Below are 20,744 nucleotides of genomic sequence, written 5' to 3' on the forward strand. Positions count from 1 at the left end.
GTCGTGGAATAGTTAAGCAAACAACCGACATGAATCTTGGTATTATCCCTACTGTTGAATTCAGAACCACATCGAAATGCTTTGCTGAAAGTGTTAAATCAAGCTTACGTAGCAAGCAATATATCTGTCAAAAAACTTGATAGATAGGTGAATAACCTGAACGCGGATAATATTATTTGTTTCAGTGATGACGAAATACCGCCAAATGGTAGGGGCTCCGTAAAAGCATTACATATCACAACCCGTTGCAAGGGTTATATAATACCGAATGTGCTCATTGATAACGGGTTAGCACTTAATGTCATGCCTTTGGCCACGTTTTCTAGAATTCTAATTGATATATCTTATCTGAGGCCTTGTCACTCTACAGTAAGAGTATTCGATGGGACAAGACGAGAAGTCATGGAAAAAAATCAAAATTCCTCTAGAAGTGGGCCCCTATATATATGACATCGAGTTTCAGGTCATGGACATCACGCCTTCATATAATTGCCTTTTAGGAAGGCCTTGGATCCACTCTGCTGGGGCAGTTCCTTTATCTCTCCATCAAAAAGTGAAGTTTATCATGGATGGTCTTTTGGTCACTGTCGTGGGTGAGGAGGACATTGTCGCATCTATCTCTGCTGATACATCATACCTTGAAGTAAGCAAGGATGCAGTAGAATGTTCCTTCTGTTCATTCGAATTCATCAATGCTATGTTTGTTGCTGAAGGAAATAAAATTCCCATGCCTAAGCTATCAAGGAATACCAAGATGGGAATTAAGCTGACTGTGGGAAAGGGAGCCCGACCGAGAAAAGGTTTGGGGAGATATCAGCAAGGGATAATTATAGCGCTAAAATCAGCACCCCACAAGGCTCGATACTGTTTAAGGTTCGAACCAGATATACGACAAAGAAGAAAACAGTTGCAAAAAGATCGAGAAAGGTGGATTGCAAGAGCCTTAGGCCGAGAATTAGAATGGAAACCCATAACGTACCCTCCTTTGTCAAAAACATTTACATCTGCAGGAATGATATACCCCGGGCAAGATAATCTACGAAGTACGCTGTTATTAATTGAAAGGGGTCTTCAGAATGTCAGTATAAATGTCATTGACAAAGGAAATGATGCAATTAAGGATGTTTCAATGATACGCCCTTGCCCTCCTGGATTCATTTTGAACAATTGGACTGTTGTGGATGTCCTTGTAGTTTCTAAGTCTTCTCCAGAGTAATGCTCAATGTTAACACTCTCATTTTTATGTGTCCCTAAGTAATAGTAGGGATTCTTTTGTAAGAGCTTATGATTTGCTCTTTATCATTAGATGAACATTAATGAAGATGCATTTTGTCATGGTCTTTATCATTAAATGAACATTAATGAAGATGCATTTTTTCATGGTCTTTTCATTCTCATTAACTTTATAATTTTTCCCTCTTCTCATAGCTTCTCATTGCATATATCTCACATCATGCCATAATATTATGCTTGTTGGTCCCAATACTTTGATGCTCCTCTATAGTTTTCTTTTCCATTCAACTTTCAGGTACTCAGATATCAACGATATGAAAAAACCCGTTACAAATCTTGAAATCGATTTCGAAAAGGCTATTTGCTTAGGAGAGTTTGAAGCTGAGGAAAATGTTGAAGACTATGTCTCGTCTCCTGACTTACTAAGAATGGTAGAACAAGAAGATAAACAGATTCTACCTCATCAAGAATCTGTTAAGATAGTAAACTGAGGAAATGAAGAAAAGAGGCAAGAAGTGAAGATTGGGACCTCTATTTCAGATAACACCAAACATGATTTGATCGCTTTGCTCCATGAGTACAAAGATGTATTTGCATGGTCGTATCAGGACATGCTAGGTTTGAAAGAAGATGTAGCGGTCCATAGACTCCCACTGAAACCAGAATGCAGACCCATTCAACAGAAGCTAAGATGAATGAGACCTGAAATGCTATTAAAGATAAAAGAAGAAGTCAAGAAACAGTTTGATGCTGGCTTCCTACAAGTCTCTAAGTACCCAGAATGGGTAGCTAACATAGTACCAGTACCGAAGAAAGACAGCAAAGTACAAATGTGTGTGGATTATCGTGATCTAAATCGAGCAAGTCCTAAAGATAATTTTCCTTTGCCACACATCGATACATTGGTGGATAACACAGCCAAACATTCATTATTTTCGTTCATGGATGGATTCTCGGGTTATAATCAGATAAATATGGCTCTTGAGGATATGGAGAAAACTACTTTCATAACAATGTGGGGAACATTCAGTTATAAGGTGATGCCGTTTGGATTAAAGAACGCTGGGGCAACATATCAGAGGGCCATGGTGATGTTGTTTCATGACATGTTGCACAAAGAAATAGAAGTCTACATCGATGATATGATCGCCAAATCCAAGGAGGAAAGAGAGCATGTTGGGAACCTCAGGAAGTTGTTCGAAAGACTGAGAAAGTTCCAGCTAAAGCTTAATCCATCCAAGTGTACATTTGGGGCTACCTCGGGAAAATTGCTAGGCTTCATCGTTAGCGAGAGAGGCATTGAAGTTGATCTGGATAAGATAAAAGCCATACAAGAACTACCATTTCCGCGCACACAAAAAGAAGTCAGAGGATTTTTAGGGAGGTAGAACTACATCGCTCGGTTCATTGCTCAACTTACCAATCAGTGTGACCCAATTTTTCGACTCCTTCGAAAACATAATCCGGAAGAATGGAACAAGGAGTGCCAAGTGGGTTTTGACAAGATAAAACAGTATTTGTCTAGTCCCTCGGTACTAGTACCGCCAACTCTAGGAAGACCGTTAATATTGTATCTGACTGTGTTCAAAAATTCAATGGGTTGCGTACTGGGGCAATATGATGAGTCAGGGAAAAGAGAAAAGATGATTTACTATCTCAGCAAAAAGTTCACAGAGTATGAGGCAAAGTACTCGTCAATTGAAAAATTCTGTTGTGCTTTGGTTTGGGTAGTTCGGAGGCTCAGGCAATATGTGTTGTATTAATTTCAAAGCTGGACCCAATAAAGTACATGATGGAATCGCCTGCACTCTCAAGAAGAATGGCACGATGACAGATCCTACTATCAGAATACGACATCGTCTATGTGAGCCAAAAGTCAATAAAAGGGAGTGCAATAGCTGATTTGTTAGCAACTCGAACGATGGAGGAATACGAGCCATTGAGATTTGATTTCCCAAATAAAGACTTGATGTGCATTACGGGGAAAGAATGTGAGTCATCTAAAGAGAAGTCATGGAAGATGAGCTTTGACGGTGCATCGAATACATTGGGGCATGGGATTGGAGCAGTCTTAGTATCACCAGAAGGGAACCATTATCCCTTCACTGCCAGGCTGAATTTCTTCTGTACAAATAACATAGCGGAATATGAGGCCTGTATCATGGGACTTCGTGCAGCTATTGAATGAAACGTTAAAGTCTTAGAGGTGTATGGGGACTCAGCGTTGGTGATATACCAAATCTGTGGAGATTGGGAAGTGAGAGAGTCGAAATTAGTCAAATACAGCGATCTAGTGGCAAGACTAATTAAAGAATTCAAAGAAATAACTTTTAATTACTTCTCATGAGAAAAAAACCAATTGGCTGATGCCTTGACCACTTTGGCTTCAATGTTTAAAGCGAACAGAGAAGCAGAAATAATGCCTCTGCAAATGAGCATATATGAAGTCCCTACACATTGCTTCAGTATTGAAAAAGAGCCAGATGGACGACCATGGTTCCATGATATCTTAGAATATGTCAAGAACCAAAAGTATCCCGAACAAGCAAATGAGAACGATAAAAGAACAATCAGAAGAATGGCAGTAGGATTCGTTCTTGATGGGGACATTCTGTACAAAAAAGGAAAAGATCAAGTGCTCTTGAGATGCGTAGATGCTGTTGAAGCCAGAAAAATACTTGAAGATGTCCATGAGGGAATTTGTGGGACACATGCCAATGGTTTCACTATGGCCAGGAAGATTATGAGACTTGGTTACTATTAGCTAACGATAGAAAGTGTCTGCATTAGTTTTGTATGAAAATTCCACAAATGTCAAATTTATGGTGATAAAATTCATGTAGCCCCTTCGCCCCTTCATATCATGACTTTTCCGTGGCCTTTTTCTATGTGGGGCATGGATGTTATAGGGCCAATTTCCCCAAAATTTTCTAATGGACACCGATTCATTTTTGTAGTGATAGATTATTTCACGAAGTGGATAGAAGCCGCTTCATTTGCAAATGTGATGAAGACTGCAGTTTGCAGGTTTTTAAAAAAGTAAATCGTTTGTCGATATGGTTTGCCTGAAAGAATCATTTCAGATAACGCTTTGAATTTGAACAATAAGATGATGAAGGAAGTGTGTGAACAATTTCAAATAAAGCAGCATAACTCCTCACCCTATCGCCCGAAAATGAATGGAGCAGTTGAAGCGGCCAACAAGAATATTAAGAAGATTATTGGGAAAATGACCAGAACATATAAAGACTGGCACGAGAAGCTACTATTCGCTTTGTATGCATATCGCACATCTGTGCAGACATCTACGGGAGCAACTTCTTTCTCTCTGGTCTATGGAATGGAAGCTGTGCTACCTATTGAAGTTGAGATCCCCTCTCTACGAGTCTTAATGGAGTCAAAACTAGAGGAAGCAGAGTGGGTTCGAGCTCGATATGACCAGTTAAACCTTATCGAAGAAAAACATTTGAAGGCAATCTGTCATGGACAGATGTACCAGAAGAGAATGATCGTGGCTCATGACAAGAAAGTATGGCCAAGAGAATTCTACGAAGGAGAACTCGTGCTAAGAAAGATTCTTCCAATACAAAAAGACTTCCGAGGAAAATGGACACCAAAGTGGGAAGGACCATATGTCGTGAAGAAGGCTTTCTTAGGTGGAGCTTTGATTCTCACTGAGATGGATGGGAAAGAGTTACCTAACCCAGTGAACTCAGATGCTGTAAAGAAATATTATGCCTAAAAAAAAAAAGATTAAGATGAAAACCCGGAAAGGGCGTCTTGATTAACACAAAAGATTAGTATGAAAACCCGAAAGGGCATCCTAATGAAGCAAACTCGGGCTTAAAGAGCAAGGCGGTTGAACGGTAGGTCAAACAGCGAGACTACAGTATTTGAAGCATTTCTGAAAGCTCAAAATCTTCTACACAAGAAGCCACACTAGAAAGGATTCTTGATTAAAAAACGTGGAAGAGTTCATGTGTTGAATATCTAGAGCATTTGTATCTGTTGAATGCGATGCCCTTTCTCTTTATGATACTTTTTACTATCCTTGGTTAACTTTCTTTCTTTGCTACCTTTGAAATAAATAAATGTGAGGTATCCCTTTCGTCTCTACCTGACCATTTTCATGCATCTCATTATGTGGTTTATTTAAATAATAAATAGTAAAATGACATACTCTGAACAAAAGAAATGTTGAGCATTACCCAGATGAAAATTTGATAAGTACAAGAGCCTCAAAACAAGGACAAAGTTCAACCGGGGGCAAAAGAGTGATATCTGAGAAACACAGATTACTCGTAAAGCTTGAGGATGGGTACAAAGCATGAAAAGAAAGTCAAGAATTGAGGCAAAGAATGCAGATCATCACAAAAATCATAACTAATAAGCCCAAGGCGCATAGCATAATCATGTAGGCATGCAAGCATTTAAGGCAAAACATGTGCATATCATGATAACATCATGCATGACATATACAGGTGCTCTAGCAGAGTAAGAGGATGTGATGATAGTTGTACTGAATCAAGGAAAAGACACCTGAGTTCCACCAGATGACATGTTTTGGTACTCTGATGTTTTAATTTCTGTTTTTAAAAAATCAACTCATATTGCGAGAGGTGAGTTGAGCCTCGGGTCACATTCTGAGGTATTTTCAATTTCTGTTTTTCAAAAATCAACTCATATTGCGAGAGGTGAATTGAGCCTCGAGTTACATGTCGAGGTATTTTCAAATTCTGTTTTTCAAATTCTATTTTTCAAAAAAATCAACTCATATTGCGAGAGGTGAGTTGAGGCTCGGGTTACATGTCGAGGTATTTTCAATTTCTGTTTTTCAATTTCTGTTTAAAAAAAATCAACTCATATTGCGAGAGGTGAGTTGAGCCTCAGGTCACACGCTGAGGTATTTTCAATTCCTGTTTTTTAAAAGTCAACTCGTATTGCAAGAGGCGAGTTGAGCCTCAGGTCACACGCCTTGGTATTTTTAATTTCTGTTTTTCAATTTATGTTTCAAAAAAAATCAACTCATATTGCAAGAGGTGAGTTGAGCCTCAGGCTACACGCTGAGGTATTTTCAATTCTTTTTTTTAAAAGTCAGCTCGTATTGCTAGAGGCGAGTTGAGCCTCAGGTCACATGCTGAGGTATTTTCAATTTCTTTTTTTCAATTTATGTTTCAAAAAAATCAACTCATATTACAAGAGATGAGTTGAGCCTCAGGTCACGCGCCGAGATATTTTCAATTTATGTTTTTCAATTTATGTTTCAAACAAATCAACTCAAATTGCGAGAGATGAGTTGAGCTTCAGGTCATACGCTGAGGTGAGTTGAGCCTCGGGTCACACACTGAGGATAAAGATTGGAGTTGATTGAAGACACCAGATTTTGCCTCCCTGAAGTTGCAGTGGAGCTGATCGAGGATATCAAATCTTATCTTTTTGAAGTTGCAGAAGAAGATACCACAAACCTTATCCCATTGAAGTGGTAGAAGAGCGGATTGAAGTTGTAGATCTTATCTTCCTAAAGTTGCAGAGAAGATCAAAGCCATAAATCTCATATCCTTGAAGTTACATTGCATCTGATTGAAAGCTACAAGACAAATCTCTGAAGTTGCGGTGAAATGAACTAAGGTAACAAGATGCGGTGGACTGGAAAGAGACTACCTGAACAAGAAGAGCACCAAAGAAGTCAAGACTTGGCAAAACCAGAAAAAATTGGCCTTTCTTTGTGTCTTTACTCTATTCCTGTTACACGACAATGAGCAAAGAGGGGCAGCTGTTGCAGGCCAATTTTGACCCACCTAACCCAAACCCAAATTGAATCAAACCAACCCAAAACCCTTAACCTATCAGACCCACTTCAACCCATTTACATCAAAACCCAACAGAAGCCCAACACTTAAATTAACACCTTACAATTTTGACCCAACAATAACCCAAACCCCAAACCCAATTTCTAACAGCCCAAACACTAAAACCCAAAATCAGAAACAAACAAAAAAAACCTTAAATCTAACCCTAGCCCCCTAGCTTGCGGCGCCGCAACCACCCCCTGACTTTCGGCCAACTTCCCTTTGCACCACCAGCCACCTGCAACACGCCACCGTCGCCCACTTGCACCTGCAAGGAATCAAAAAGAAAAGACGACAAATAATAAACAAAAACATTGTAAAGGCTATAAAAGCCACCAAAAACAACAATGTAAAGGATTTGACAATTCATGAATATAAAACTATAGTTTCAAACGCAAAACAAGTGACTCCAAACCACCAAAGCAGAGAATAACACTAAAACAGAGGATAACCAAAAGCAAGAATAAAATACAGAAACGACAGAAGGTGGTTAGCATCCTTTTCTTCTTCTTTTTTTTTTCTTCTTTCAAATCTTTTTTTCTTTCTTTTTTGTTTTTTCTCTCTTTTTATATACATATACATATGTATTATTAAAATAAAAAAAACAAAAAAAAAACGTTACCTTTTGAACTTCCGCCACCGTGCAATGGGTGGAAACAGTGTTGCATGACGGCAGCGTGTGGCGGAGGTCCCATCAGAGTTTGGTCGGATTCAAAGGGTGGGGAAGGGAGTTTTTTTTGAATGGTTTTCTTGTTTTTTTTTTTTGTTTGAGAGGTTGAAATGAAGAAAAAAGAAAGTTTTGGGGGTTTAAATACCCAAGCAATACGGTGTCGTTTTGACCTTGGGATCCAGGGCATAAAACGACGTCGTTTTGCCCTGGATCAGGTCGACCCTACCCACTCAGGATCCGCGCGTTTTTGCTCTTAGGGGCTAATTGCGCGCGCGGTCCTTTCGCTTTTTCAATATTTTGCAATTAGGTTTTTATTTCTTTTAAATTGGCCCTAAAATTTATCGCGCTTTGCGATTTGGTCCTCCCTTCAACGACATCGTTTTAAGGGCTCGGGTAAATTGTTTTTTTGGCCCTCTGCAGTTACACGCGCGTTCAAATGGGTCCTCTTTTTTATATTTTATTTTAAATTTGCCCCAAAACTTCGATTTTAATCTAATTTTAGTCCTTTTTTCGTTTATTTTTCGTATTTATCTTGAATTTTATATTATTTTTGCTATTTCATTTAGCTTTAAATATTATTCATGTTATATATATTATTGTTATCACTATTATTTTTATATTAATATTATATTATATTCAGTTATATTTTTTAAATGTCTCGTTTTTTACTATTATATGCATATATATTTATTATTATTATTATTATTATATTTATTATTAATATTATTAGTACTAGTATTGATTTTCAGTTAATATTTATATATGTATATACATGTATGTATTTATGTAGTGAATTAATAGTTTTTTTCATATTATTATCATTTCTAATATATATATATATATCGTAATTGTTTTTATATATATTATGTATATATTTTAATATTATTAGTTATATATTTTTATACTATTTCATGTATATATTTTTATATTATCTTATGTATATATTTTTTAATAACTGTATTATGTATGTATTTTAACATTATATTATGTACATACTTTTAATATTTGTATTTTTAACATTATATTATGTACATACTTTTAATATTATTATGTATTTATTTTTAATATATATGTACATATTTATGTAGTATTGTTAATAGTATTGTTTTTAAACATCATTATTATTTCTAATATATATATTATGTACACTTTTTTATTTCTATTTTATTTTTATTTGTCAATATTATTTATTATTATTCTAATATTTTGATATTTTGATATTTTATATTTTATATATTTTATTATTTGCATCATTATTTACATTTTTTACAATAATATTCTTAGATTTTTTACTATCATTTTAGAAACTTTTTACATTTTAATTTCAAAAATAAGCCAATGTACCAATTTTAACATCAAGTCTGTGATTTCATCGCTATGTTGGATGAATCACGTTGGCTCGTGTTAAAAAAATAGGACATCCTTCAAAAAAAAACTAAAAAAACTTGAAATTTCTCGTGTTTTAATCGGATCACGATTAAATGTTATATTGAACTCGCATTTTTGAAAATCAAGACAACGCATGATTAACAAGATACCAATTTTGGGCGTCACGAGGGTGCTTGTAACAGCCAAATTTTTCAGTGGTGTCAGAAACAGTGATTCGAGATCACTAAATCCGACGAGTAAGTTTAGAAATTTTAACAAATAATAATTATAGGCCAAGCGCGAACTTAAAAGAATTATTTTTAATTAGTGAATTTTGCGATTTTAAAAGAATTAATTAGGTAAATTTGGTTGAAAACGAGGTATCGAGACCTCGAATTTATAAACCGAGCCATAAATATTTTTATAAACATTTATGGAGTGTTATTAAGTTAGTATTAAAGTTTCGTTAGAAAATTTTAACGTTTGGTTAGTCAATTAATTAAAAAGGACTAAATTGAAAATAGTGCAAAATTTATTAAATTGTGATTAAATAGTTTAAGTGGTTAAAAAGGAGGGATTTAAAAGGCAATTGGACCCAAATTGTATGGGCTGGACGGTTGGGCAAGAAAATTAGCAAAAAAAGACAAGGAGAAACAAGGGCAAAATGGAAAATTTTGCAAATTAAACATATAAAACAAGACAAATTTGAAAAATCTAGAGATATCATCATTTTTCTTCAGAAAAACGCCATGGGAGGTCTGAAAGCTGATGGTTTTTCATACTTTGACATATGTGAGTTCAATTCTTACCCTTTTCTTTGAGATTTTTATGTTTTTGTGACTTTTACAATTAGGTCCAAGTGTTTAATTCATTAGTTTTTAATTTTATGAACAAAATTAAAAGCTATCATTGATAAGTGTTAGCTTTTTATGATGAAATAAAATGAATTTGAAGCTTTGATTTTGTTGTTTGTTGATTTTATCAAGTAATTTCAATAGAAATTGATTTTAGGACCTAATTGTGAAAAAGTTATGAATTAAGGTTTAGTGTTAAAATTCTGATTTTTAAAGATTTTGTAATAGTTTAGAATGATGAAATAAAATGTTAATTGATAAAAATTAGCTTAATAGATGGGCTAATTGAGCAAGGACTGAATTATATGACCTTTGAAATTTAGAGGAAAAATGGTAATAAACATCTTGAACTAAAACAATATTGGATAGCAGAAGTAGACTAACTTTGAAAAATCACCATAAATTTTATAAATCAAATTAGAAGATGAATAAAATATGAAATTAAAGCTTATTGAGTCTAGTTTTTCATAGAAGGAACGGTGTAAGCAATGGATTTGTAAATTATGAGATATAATGAATTTTATGAGACAATGTTAGAATGAATTCGGGTTCCCCTGTTTTGACTTTGGAAAATCACCAAAAATTGGAGAAAATTAACTAGAGTCTCAAATTTATATGCTTAGAATCCTTAATGAGTCTATTTTCAATAGAAATCAATGGGAACATTATCTGAGTTTTTTACTGTGATATAATTAATTTTTAGTGAAGAGAGGTCAGAACTGTTGGATAGTGAAACAGGGGAACTTAAATGAATAAACTGTACTAATTGACTAAACCAAAAATTCTTAAAATTTTATGGTAGAATGATATGTGAGTCTAGTTTTAGTGAAAATTTACGGATCTTAATTTTGAGCTCTGTAGCTCGAATTATAAATAATTGAGTGCCTGTGACTAATGTGAACAAATTGATGTGAGCATTAATAAGTAAATTGTGAAATCGTACTTACAAGAATGTTATATGCATTAAGGATGTGGAATGGAGAGGAGGAGGAGGACAAATATATACGAATATTCAGTTAGCATGGCTAATTTGCATGTTTTAAGCTCATGGACTAAATTGAATAAAAGTAAAACTTTAGGGGGCAATTTTGTAAAAATATCAAAAATGACTAAATTGAAGGGAATAAATTGTTTTATTATCTAAATTAATAAATTGAATGAAATTATCAATTTACGATTGGGTGAAATTTGGGAAAATGATAAATTACCAAATGCCCCTAAATCTTGGTATTTCTGCAATTTAGTCAGGTAGGTTCGGATACCCTGAATGAGCATGTAAATATGAAAATTTAAGTATTGTATTGTATTTTATATGATATTTTGAATTGAATATATGAAAAGGATGTTACATGAAACATGAAAATGAATACTAAATAATATAAATTAATTGAAATTATTCTGAAAATTTCGGTAATGCCTCATATCCTATCCCGGTCTCAGGTACGGGTATGGGGTATTACAGTGCTAATACCTTCCTCGTGCGTAACCGACTCTCGAACCCTATTTTTCTCTAGATTTTTGCGTAGACCCAAATTCGGCCTTTATTGTTGTTCAAAAATAAATTTTCTTTTTTTTAAAAAAGAGGAGTTATTAGGTGTCCGATCACACCTAGAAAAAAAAGATCGGTGGCGATTCCTTTTCTTTTTAAAACCAAAATTGCATTTTCAAATTTTCAAATAATCACCTCAACAAGTGACCAAAGTGAAATTTTTCACGTCGCTACAGAGGTGACCCGATCCCATCTCATAAAAAAGGATTGGTGGCCACTCCAATCTTCGTTTTCAAAATAAAAAGTTTTGATTTAAAAAAAAATGGTTTCGACAGCTTGGCGACTCCACTGGGGACTAAAATAAGAGAGTCAAGTCACAAGTTAATTAGTTCTTGTCTTTTTTGTTGGAAATTGATAATTTGGTTTAAATTTATGATCCTTTCGTTGCATTTCATTTTTATGGTCTACATCATTTTGATATATTTTCCTTATTGGTTCGAGTCTTTGGATATACGTTTTCATTTTGCATTTCATAGTCGATTGATTATACACTTTTAAGTGGGAGTGAGAAACTATTCCTTCGTGAGGTCTTCACCTCCATATAGGATAGTGGATCGCTTTCGAGATATATCTGTACCTATGTCTATGTGAGATTTTGATACGTGATATTCGTGACAAGTTTTAAAGATTTATGAATGAATCGCTCTTGTGACTAACATATTATCACGATTAAGGCAAATGTACCTATCGAACAATAGTATAGTTCAGCAAGACCGGATTGTCAAACCCAAAGGAACTACGAGTACTAGTATTTACTTCATTTTTATTATCTAGCCTAAAAATTAAGAGGTTTGGTTATCTAAACTAATTATTAACTAAGAATGCATAGAAAGAAAATTTGGGAAAATACTTTTGGGGAAAATTCGATTGATTAAGACAATACCTAAAGAAAAATCCACCTAGACTTCACTTGTTATTTGACTCTGAATCAGACGATTTATTCATTTGACTTGATCGTAGAAATCCCTGAGTTATATTATTATCTCTTTCGAGACTAATAACGTCTAACCCTAGGTTGAATAATTGAAATATCTTTCTAATTAACACCCTAGAATTGCATTAACTCGATCTATGGATTCCCTTATTAGGTTTCACCTTAATCCGGTAAAATCTTATCACCCTATCTCTAGGCGTGCAATCAACTCCGCTTAATTATGAAAAATTTACTCTTAGACAGGGTCTATTCCTCCTCTAAATAAGAGCTTAACTTGAATCAATATCTTGGAATATCAAAACAAGAATTAAGAACACATAATGAAGAACAAGTCAAATATTTATCATACAATTCAGATGATAATAACAAGATCCGTCTTAAGTTTCATTCCCCTTAGGTATTTAGGGTGTTTAGTTCATACTTATGAAAGAAAACATCTCAAAAGAATAAAGATAACAAAACACAAGAAAACCCAAAACTCCTGAAGGAACTTGAAGGGAGATCTTCAGTCTTGATAACGAATCCGACTTCTGAGATGGATCAATCGGCTTTCCTTGAGTAATTCCTTGCTTCCTACTCTCCATCCCCTTCTAAGTGCCTCTTCAGGTGTTTAATAGACTTTTGATTGCCTAAGAGCCCAAAAAATTGGCCTTTTCTGAATAGGGTTATACTTGGGCTCAACAGGGATACGTTTATGTGACACGCCTGTATGCAATTACTCTAGCCCGTGGTCAAGGCTGTTGAATAGGCACGGGCGTGTAGTATACCCGTGTAAGTCGTGCTTCAATCCTGCCAAAGGGACACGACCGTGTGAGAAAGTCCAGGCCGTGTTGATTCCCCACGTGGGTCAATTTTCTCCATTTTCGGCCCGTTTCTCGCTCTTTTTACTCTCCTATGCTCTCCTAAGTATAAAACATGAAATTAAAGGGTTAGGAGCATCGAATTCACAAAATCTAAGGAGAAACCATTCATAAATAGGCTAAGTATGGGATAAAAAAATGTATAAATTACGGTTTATCAAATACCCGCACACTTAAGCATTTGCTTGTCCTCAAGCAAAAATCCTCAACTCATAATCAAAATAAATTCTTCTCAATTTCTAATCCCTATCAATAATATCTTAAAATAATCTATAAGTACTCATACATTGAAAATTCAACTAAAAGTACATCAAAGTTTCAAACATTCCAAGTTGAGCATTTTATCACGAATACATAGGTGTCTCCCCTCATCTAAGTGATTACTTTTGATCAAAATATCACAGAGTTTAACATCCTCACTAAAGATTCACTCAAATCACTCAAGGTGTTTAAGGACATCAATAAAAGCACTCATTAGTCAATATGAAAAGTTATTACCATAGGCTTGCTTGAAAATCAAATCTCCACCACTATAAATTGAGCTAATACATCAATCAAAAAGGTCTTTTAGAGGGTTGTAACGTGGCTTTGGTTAGGGGTGTGGTCACAAGTTGAAATAAGATGTTAGAATCGAGATTGAATTGAAAAATTACCTAGCTAGAAAAATAACTAGTCATCAGTTGACTACAAGTGAGCTTCTTCTCAGAATATGGTATTAACACTCAAGCTCAAAAACGACGAATTACTACTAATATGTATTGAAGTAAATTTTTTTTTAGAACAAGTCAAATATTTAGAAGAACAAAACATAGCTAAGCAATTAGTTCAAATCAAATCTTGAAAAAAAATAGGGATCAAATTAGGGGATTTCAACAATAATGGGTTATGGGTTAATATTGAGGGTAAATCAATTAATGGTTTGTTAGGTTCAAAGGGGTTCACTAAAGGTTAATTATGAAGGTAGGCTTTTGTGGAGTGAGTGGGTTAAACCTAAGTGCCTTTATCATTTTGACATATCAAATCAAATGGTGTGGTCTTGGCATGCATAATCAAGCAAGTTCTAGAATAACAAATCAAAACTGACGCAGTCATAGTGAAAGTGAACATGAAAGGAATAAAATATGCTCTAAAGGCTCAAAATCTCACAAAAATTATGGCTTTTTGATGTTTAAAGTTGTGAATTTCAACTTAAGATAATACCTAAACTTAGGGAAACAACCTAAAATTTTTTAATTCCTCAAAAATCAACTTATCATGCTTGATTCCTTAATGTCTTAAAGTTTAAACAATCAATGCATAAATACCTATGTTTTAATTCAAGACATATTAATAAAAATAGTAAATTAATCCAAATTCATTCTAATAGTGATATGAGTGATTCATGTGAGAATAAGATAAAATTCAGGGATTTCTAATGATGATATAAAAGACCCCCCACACTTAAGATGTACATTGCCCTCAATGTACAAAGAAAGATATATTGACAAAGATAGATTTATAATCATTAGATAGGGAGAGAAGTGAAACTTCCTGAATGATGAATGAACTCCTTGAATTGGAGTCATGGAGAATAAACAGCCAAAGCAATGATAAAGGTGGAGGAGGATACTCCGGTGGTAGTAGAGGCTGGGTTCCACAAATGCTGCGCCAAAAGAATATTATATCTCATATTGGCTAAGGTCGTAGTCAAGCAGGGCATGACAATCATGGAGAACCTTTCCCAGTGGAGTTCCAAGTTCCTGAGTAATAGTGAGCTTTGGAGCTTTTTATAACTGTGATAGAATCAGGAACTTTTTAGGAAATATATAAAGAAGAATAATTACTCGTAATGAAATAGCTAAAATTAAAACTTGTAAAATAATAATTATAAAACCTAATAAAAATAAACTTAAAGTAAAATAAAAAGTAGTCCTAAAATAGAATAAAAGTAACAACATAAAATAATAAATAAAAGTTTTTAAACATCTTCATCTCTAGATAGTTTGCGAGGTGGGGGTGGCGATGAGATGTGGAAGTGCTAACAAATTTGCTGTAGAGTAGCATCAATATTATCGAAGTGCTGAAAACACTACTGCTTGAATCGAGTAAGGTGCTCAGAGATGTCAGCGTATGAAGCCGCCGTATGAATTGGACGAGAGGGGGGTGGTGGCTAAGACGGTGGGTCTTCATGAAGTGGAGGGACATCATCAGTAATGTCCTCTGGGTCCTCCTCCTTGGTGGACTGGGCGAGGTGGTACTGAGGAGGGTAGGTGCCACGTCGTTTCTTGATCATCCTCATACTTCGGATGCTCGAGATGCCCTGTGGGGACATCTGGCCGATGAGAGCGAGGGAGGATGATTGGGCTACTGTATTGAGGAGGCTGAAGTGTCGAGTCAGTCGTGTCACATAGGGCCCAATAGAGATGACTCCTTTCTTGTGCCGCTCCATCTAGTGGCGAATGGCGAGGGTAATAAAGTTGGCGAGGTCGATGACGTGCCCATTCGCCATACTCCATAAGAAATAGGCATCGTGGGTGGTGACAACACCGGTGCTCTCTTGTCTCCCTGTCAGACTGTGAGCCATGATGGTGTGTAGATACCTCAAGGATAGAGGGAGAGCCGATGCCTTGGAGCGACTAAGTTCGTAGGTGGCCGAGGCAGGGACAAGGTCCCTCCAGCATTTTGAGGGGGAGTAGTGTGGATGTGGCAGTGGAGGGTGTTGAGTTCATTATCATCTGTGAATTCCTCCGTGTATAGCCCTAGTGTAATCCCGAACTCAGGTACACTCAACTGGTGTACAAGACCACCAAGGCAGAACTGGACCATTCTAGGATCGTCGAAGTTTGTCATGACAGTCTGAAGATGGAACGTTGAGCAGAGTTCCAATGCAAACTCGAGATACGTTGGCTTGACGATCTCAAAGAAGAGCCCCCACGGGTCAGTCGTTAGGAGGGTTCGGACCGCGTCAGCCAATTGAGTCTGCTCGAGTGTGGCCCAATCAATGCAGCGGCCCACACCTAGGGGTCGGGCCTGTAATATCTGATATAATTCCTCCTAGGGTCCCTAGGGAACCTGGAGGACCGGGTTCCTAATCTCCGTGGTAGGACCCGAGGGTGACGCTGCTCCTTTCCTCTTCTTCGAGGCGGGAACAGTGGTCTTCTTACCACGTGAGGGCGACATTGTACCTGCATTAAAAAATCAAAAATCAACCAATATGCCCCACGAATAGTATGAAAAATCAAGGCTAAATATAAATATTTTATGAGATTTACGTACGAGATGATACAAGCTAAAACCACTCAATATATCAAGTTAGAGGATTATGGAAATAATGAATGCATGTGAGTAGGCATAAATTTCATGGAAACAAGGAAAAATGAAAGAGTATAGCATAATGTAGTAACTAAAATGACAAAAATGTTTATTAAAAAAGCATGAGTATTTTAATATTCTAATTAAAAAAGCATGAGTATTTTAATATTCTAACTATGAATATTCATTCAAAATAGTTCAATATAGCAGAGTAATCATGAAATAAGCAACATATTTAAAGAAAATAGAGAGAAAAGAGTAAACAAACGTAAAAACAAGGAGCTTTGGGAGTCAGAATTGGTGTTGTAGGTGGCGCACGGGCGTGGGTGATAGGGCGTGTGAAGTTGTAGCTGCTAGGGTTAAGGTTTTTTTGGGAGGGAGCTGATGAATAGTGAGGGGTTTATATAGATTTTGGGGCACACGGCCATAGGACGTGCTTTGTGGCCTAAATTTTGCCTTTGTGTTTCACGAATTTTGAATTTGAACGCGTCTGACATTTGGTCCGCGTCCGTGTTCTTTGGGCATGTAGGTGCACACAGCCGTGTAGCATGGCCGTGTCTTATTTCGTTCGCTTCTCCCACGCCAGTGTACATAGGTCCACGCCCGTGTCCATTTTGACAGTGTCAACCACGGGTGGTTGGCACGGGCGTGTCGCACGCCCGTGTTACATTTTCAGTTTCAACCACGGTTTCGAGGCACGGGTATTTGGTAGTTTCGCCCACGGCCATGTCACACGGCCGTGGCAACTTATCGTATCTCGTGTTGGGGAAAAAATCTTGCCCTTTTTTAACACGACCTAAGGTACGCCCGTGTGCCTGGCCTTGTAGCCCTTTGAAAGTCTGCGTTCCATGATTCGGTTAGTATGTTAGATGTTAAAAATTAAAATTTTAAAGAAATTGACATTGTTAGTGCTCGGATTTCCTCCCGAGAAGCGCTTATTTATAGTCTAAGCTCGACTTACCTCTCTTCTGCATGGTCAAGGTAGTGCGAGGAGTTTACACTCTTCATCCCTGCTATCAACTTTATCAACATAATGTTTAAGACGGGTATTGTTTACCTTAAATGTGCCAAATTTGGGATGAATTACCTCGACTGTACCATATGGAAAAATACTGAGTACCATAAGAGGAGTTTCTTCATTAGGTTCAGGAGTGACAATGCGAGGATCTGCTGCATCTAGTAGTACTTTGTCTCCAACCTTAAGTTTATTTGGTAAGGTATTGAGCTTGTCTTGGCTCAGTTTCAGTTCATCGGGTGTTCTTGGTTTCTGTATCCTAGCTCATCGATTTGTACCCTTCATTCTTCATAGATATGTCCTTTGTTGTTGTTTGAACACAACTCAAATGTATTCTTCGAAACTGTTTCCTGCATAGAGGGTGTCACCACATGATCAGTACTAGTAGAATGATTTATACAACCACCTTCAATATTTATTCGAATTAAGAGCTTGAAGAGTGATTGTTTTGTCTCCTACACGAAGTGTGAGTTCACCTGTACCAACATCAATAATGGTTCTAGCAATCGCTAAAAAGGGTCGTCCTAAAATTAAAGGTGCGTTACTATCCTCTTCCATGTCTAGAACAACAAAGTTTACTGGGTATATAAATTTATCGATCTTAACAAGAACATCTTCAATGATTACCCCAAGGAATCTAATGGTTTTATTAGCCAATTAAATGCTTATCTTTGTTTGTTTGGGTTTCCCAAGACCTAGTTGTTTAAACATTTTATAAGGTATAACATTAATGCTTGCCCCTAAGTTAGCCCATTGCATGATGAACATCTAAACTACCAATTAAACAAGGAATCGAAAACTCCATGGATCCTTCAGTTTGTTGGGTAGCTTATTCTGTAATATGGCTGAGCAAATTGAATTCAACTCCACATGCGACGCCTCATCCAACTTTCGTTTATTTATTAAAAGCTTCTTTAAAAACTTGACTGCGTTTGGCATCTGCGAAAGGGCTTCAATAAACGGTAAATTAATATGTAGTTTCTTTAAAAGTTTAAGGAATTTACCAAATTTTTCGTCTGATCGGTCTTTCCTTGTCGCATTGGGGTATGGCATACGAGGTTTATATTCTGTACTCATCAGCTTTGGGTCATTTTGGCCTACCTCATTCTTACATTTGCTTACCACCATTTCTGGCCTTGGTTTTGCAACTAACCCTTCATCATCTTGAATGGCAATCGTGTTGAGTTGCTCCCTTGGGTTAGATTCAGTATGGCTTGGCAGGCTACCTTGTGGTCGTTCAGAAATCAGCTTGGCGAGCTGTCCAATCTAAGTTTCGAGCCCCTGGATAAATTTGGTTGTTGATTTTTGAGTGTTGTCTCGGTATTCTAAAAACGAGTTTCTGACACCGAAATGAATTTGGTTAGCATCTCCACAAGGTTTAGCTTTTTCTCCTGCTGGTACGGTGGTTGCTGAAAGCCTAAAGGGGGTGGTGGTCTCTGATTTCCTTGGCCTCCCCATGAAAAATTTGGGTGGTTCCTCCAACCTGTATTGTAAATATTGCTATAAGGATTGTTTTGAGATCAAGAATTGTTACCCATGTAATTTAACTGCTCATTCTCCATGTTGTGGCTATAAGATGGGTATTCTGAACTGCTTGATCCACCTCCACTCACTTCGCACTACATTACTGGGTGAACTTGTGAAGAACTAAGGAGACCGTCAATTTTCTTATTCAAGAGTTCTACCTGATTAGAGAGCATGGTGACTGAATCGACATTATAAACGCCGCCTGCTTTTGTTGGCTTTGCCCTCATGACTTGCCACTGATAATTATTCAGTGACATATCTTCTATAAATTCATAAGCATCTTAAAGTGTCTTATTATTGATGGTTCTGCCAGCGGCTATGTCGATCATCTATCGAGTCGAAGGATTCAGGCCATTATGAAATGTTTGAACCTGTAGCCAGAGTGGTAACCCATGGTGAGGGCATTTTCTCAAGAGGTCCTTGTATCTCTCTCATGCATCGTACTGTGTTTTCAAATTCATCTACACAAAAGAAGAGATATCATTACGTAATTTAACCGTTTTAGCCGGCAGAAAATATTTTAATAAAAACTTTTCGGTCATTTGTTCCCAAGTAGTGATTGACCCCCGTGGCAATGAATTCAACCATTGTTTTGCTTTGTTTCTCAATGAAAAGGGAAACAACCGAAGGCAAATGGCGTCATCAGAAACGCCATTTATTTTAAAAGTGTCGTAAAATTCTAAGAAATTTTCTAAGTGAGCGTTGGGATCTTCGTCCCGCAAACCATCAAACTGAGCAAATTGCTGTATCATTTGAATTGTGTTAGGTTTCAGTTCAAAAGTATTTGCAGCTACAGCGGGTCTAACTATGCTCGACTCAGTTCCTGTTAAAGAAGGTTTAGCATAATCATACATAGTGCGCGGAGCAAGATTCTGATTAACAACAATCGCAGGAGGTAGTGAATTTTCTTGGTTTTCAGCCATTTCCTCGATTGTGGTTGAAGTATCGTCGTCTTGCACTTTCTCTATGTATCGTAAGCTTCATCTTATTTCTCTTCAGTTTCTGCGAACTGTGCGATTAAGCTCACTATCAAACAGTAATGGTCCTGGCGAGTTTCTTCTAGTCATAAACTAGAAAAACCTGTCAGAAGAAAATAAATGAAGAATTAGAAAAGAAAAGAAAATTTTAAATTGCAATAAAAGTAAAATGGCTAAAGTAATAAAAACCGAGTGTTCCTAATATCCTAGTTCCCCTGCAACTGCGCCAAAAACTTGATACGTGATATTCGTGACAGGTTTTAAAGATTTATGAATGAATCACTCTTGAGACTAATGTATTATCACGATTAAGACACGTGTACCTATCGAACAGTAGTATAGTTCAGCAAGACCAGATTGTCAAACCCGAAGGAACTACGAGTACTAGTTTTTACTTTCTTTTCATTATCTAGCCTAAAAATTAAGAGGTTTGGTTATCTAAACTAATTATTAACTAAGAATGCACAGAAAGAAAATTTTGGAAAATAGTTTTGTGAAAATTCGATTGATTAAGACAATACCTAAGGATAGACTTCACTTGTTATTTGACTCTGAATCAGACGATTTATTCATTTGACTTGATCCGTAGAAATCCTTAAGTTATATTATTATCTCTC

General features: G+C 36.4%; 1 non-coding gene across 1 annotated transcript; it reads left to right on the plus strand.

The window, feature by feature from the left end:
- Positions 1–19,537: 19,537 nt before the first annotated feature.
- LOC128296213 (small nucleolar RNA R71) lies at positions 19,538–19,644 on the plus strand. Its single transcript, XR_008286762.1, has one exon. It is a non-coding gene; the product is annotated as a small nucleolar RNA R71 (small nucleolar RNA).
- The last annotated feature ends 1,100 nt before the right edge of the window (positions 19,645–20,744 follow it).

The sequence above is a fragment of the Gossypium arboreum genome, chromosome 7 (genome assembly GCF_025698485.1).
Source record: "Gossypium arboreum isolate Shixiya-1 chromosome 7, ASM2569848v2, whole genome shotgun sequence".
Taxonomy (NCBI): domain Eukaryota; kingdom Viridiplantae; phylum Streptophyta; class Magnoliopsida; order Malvales; family Malvaceae; genus Gossypium; species Gossypium arboreum.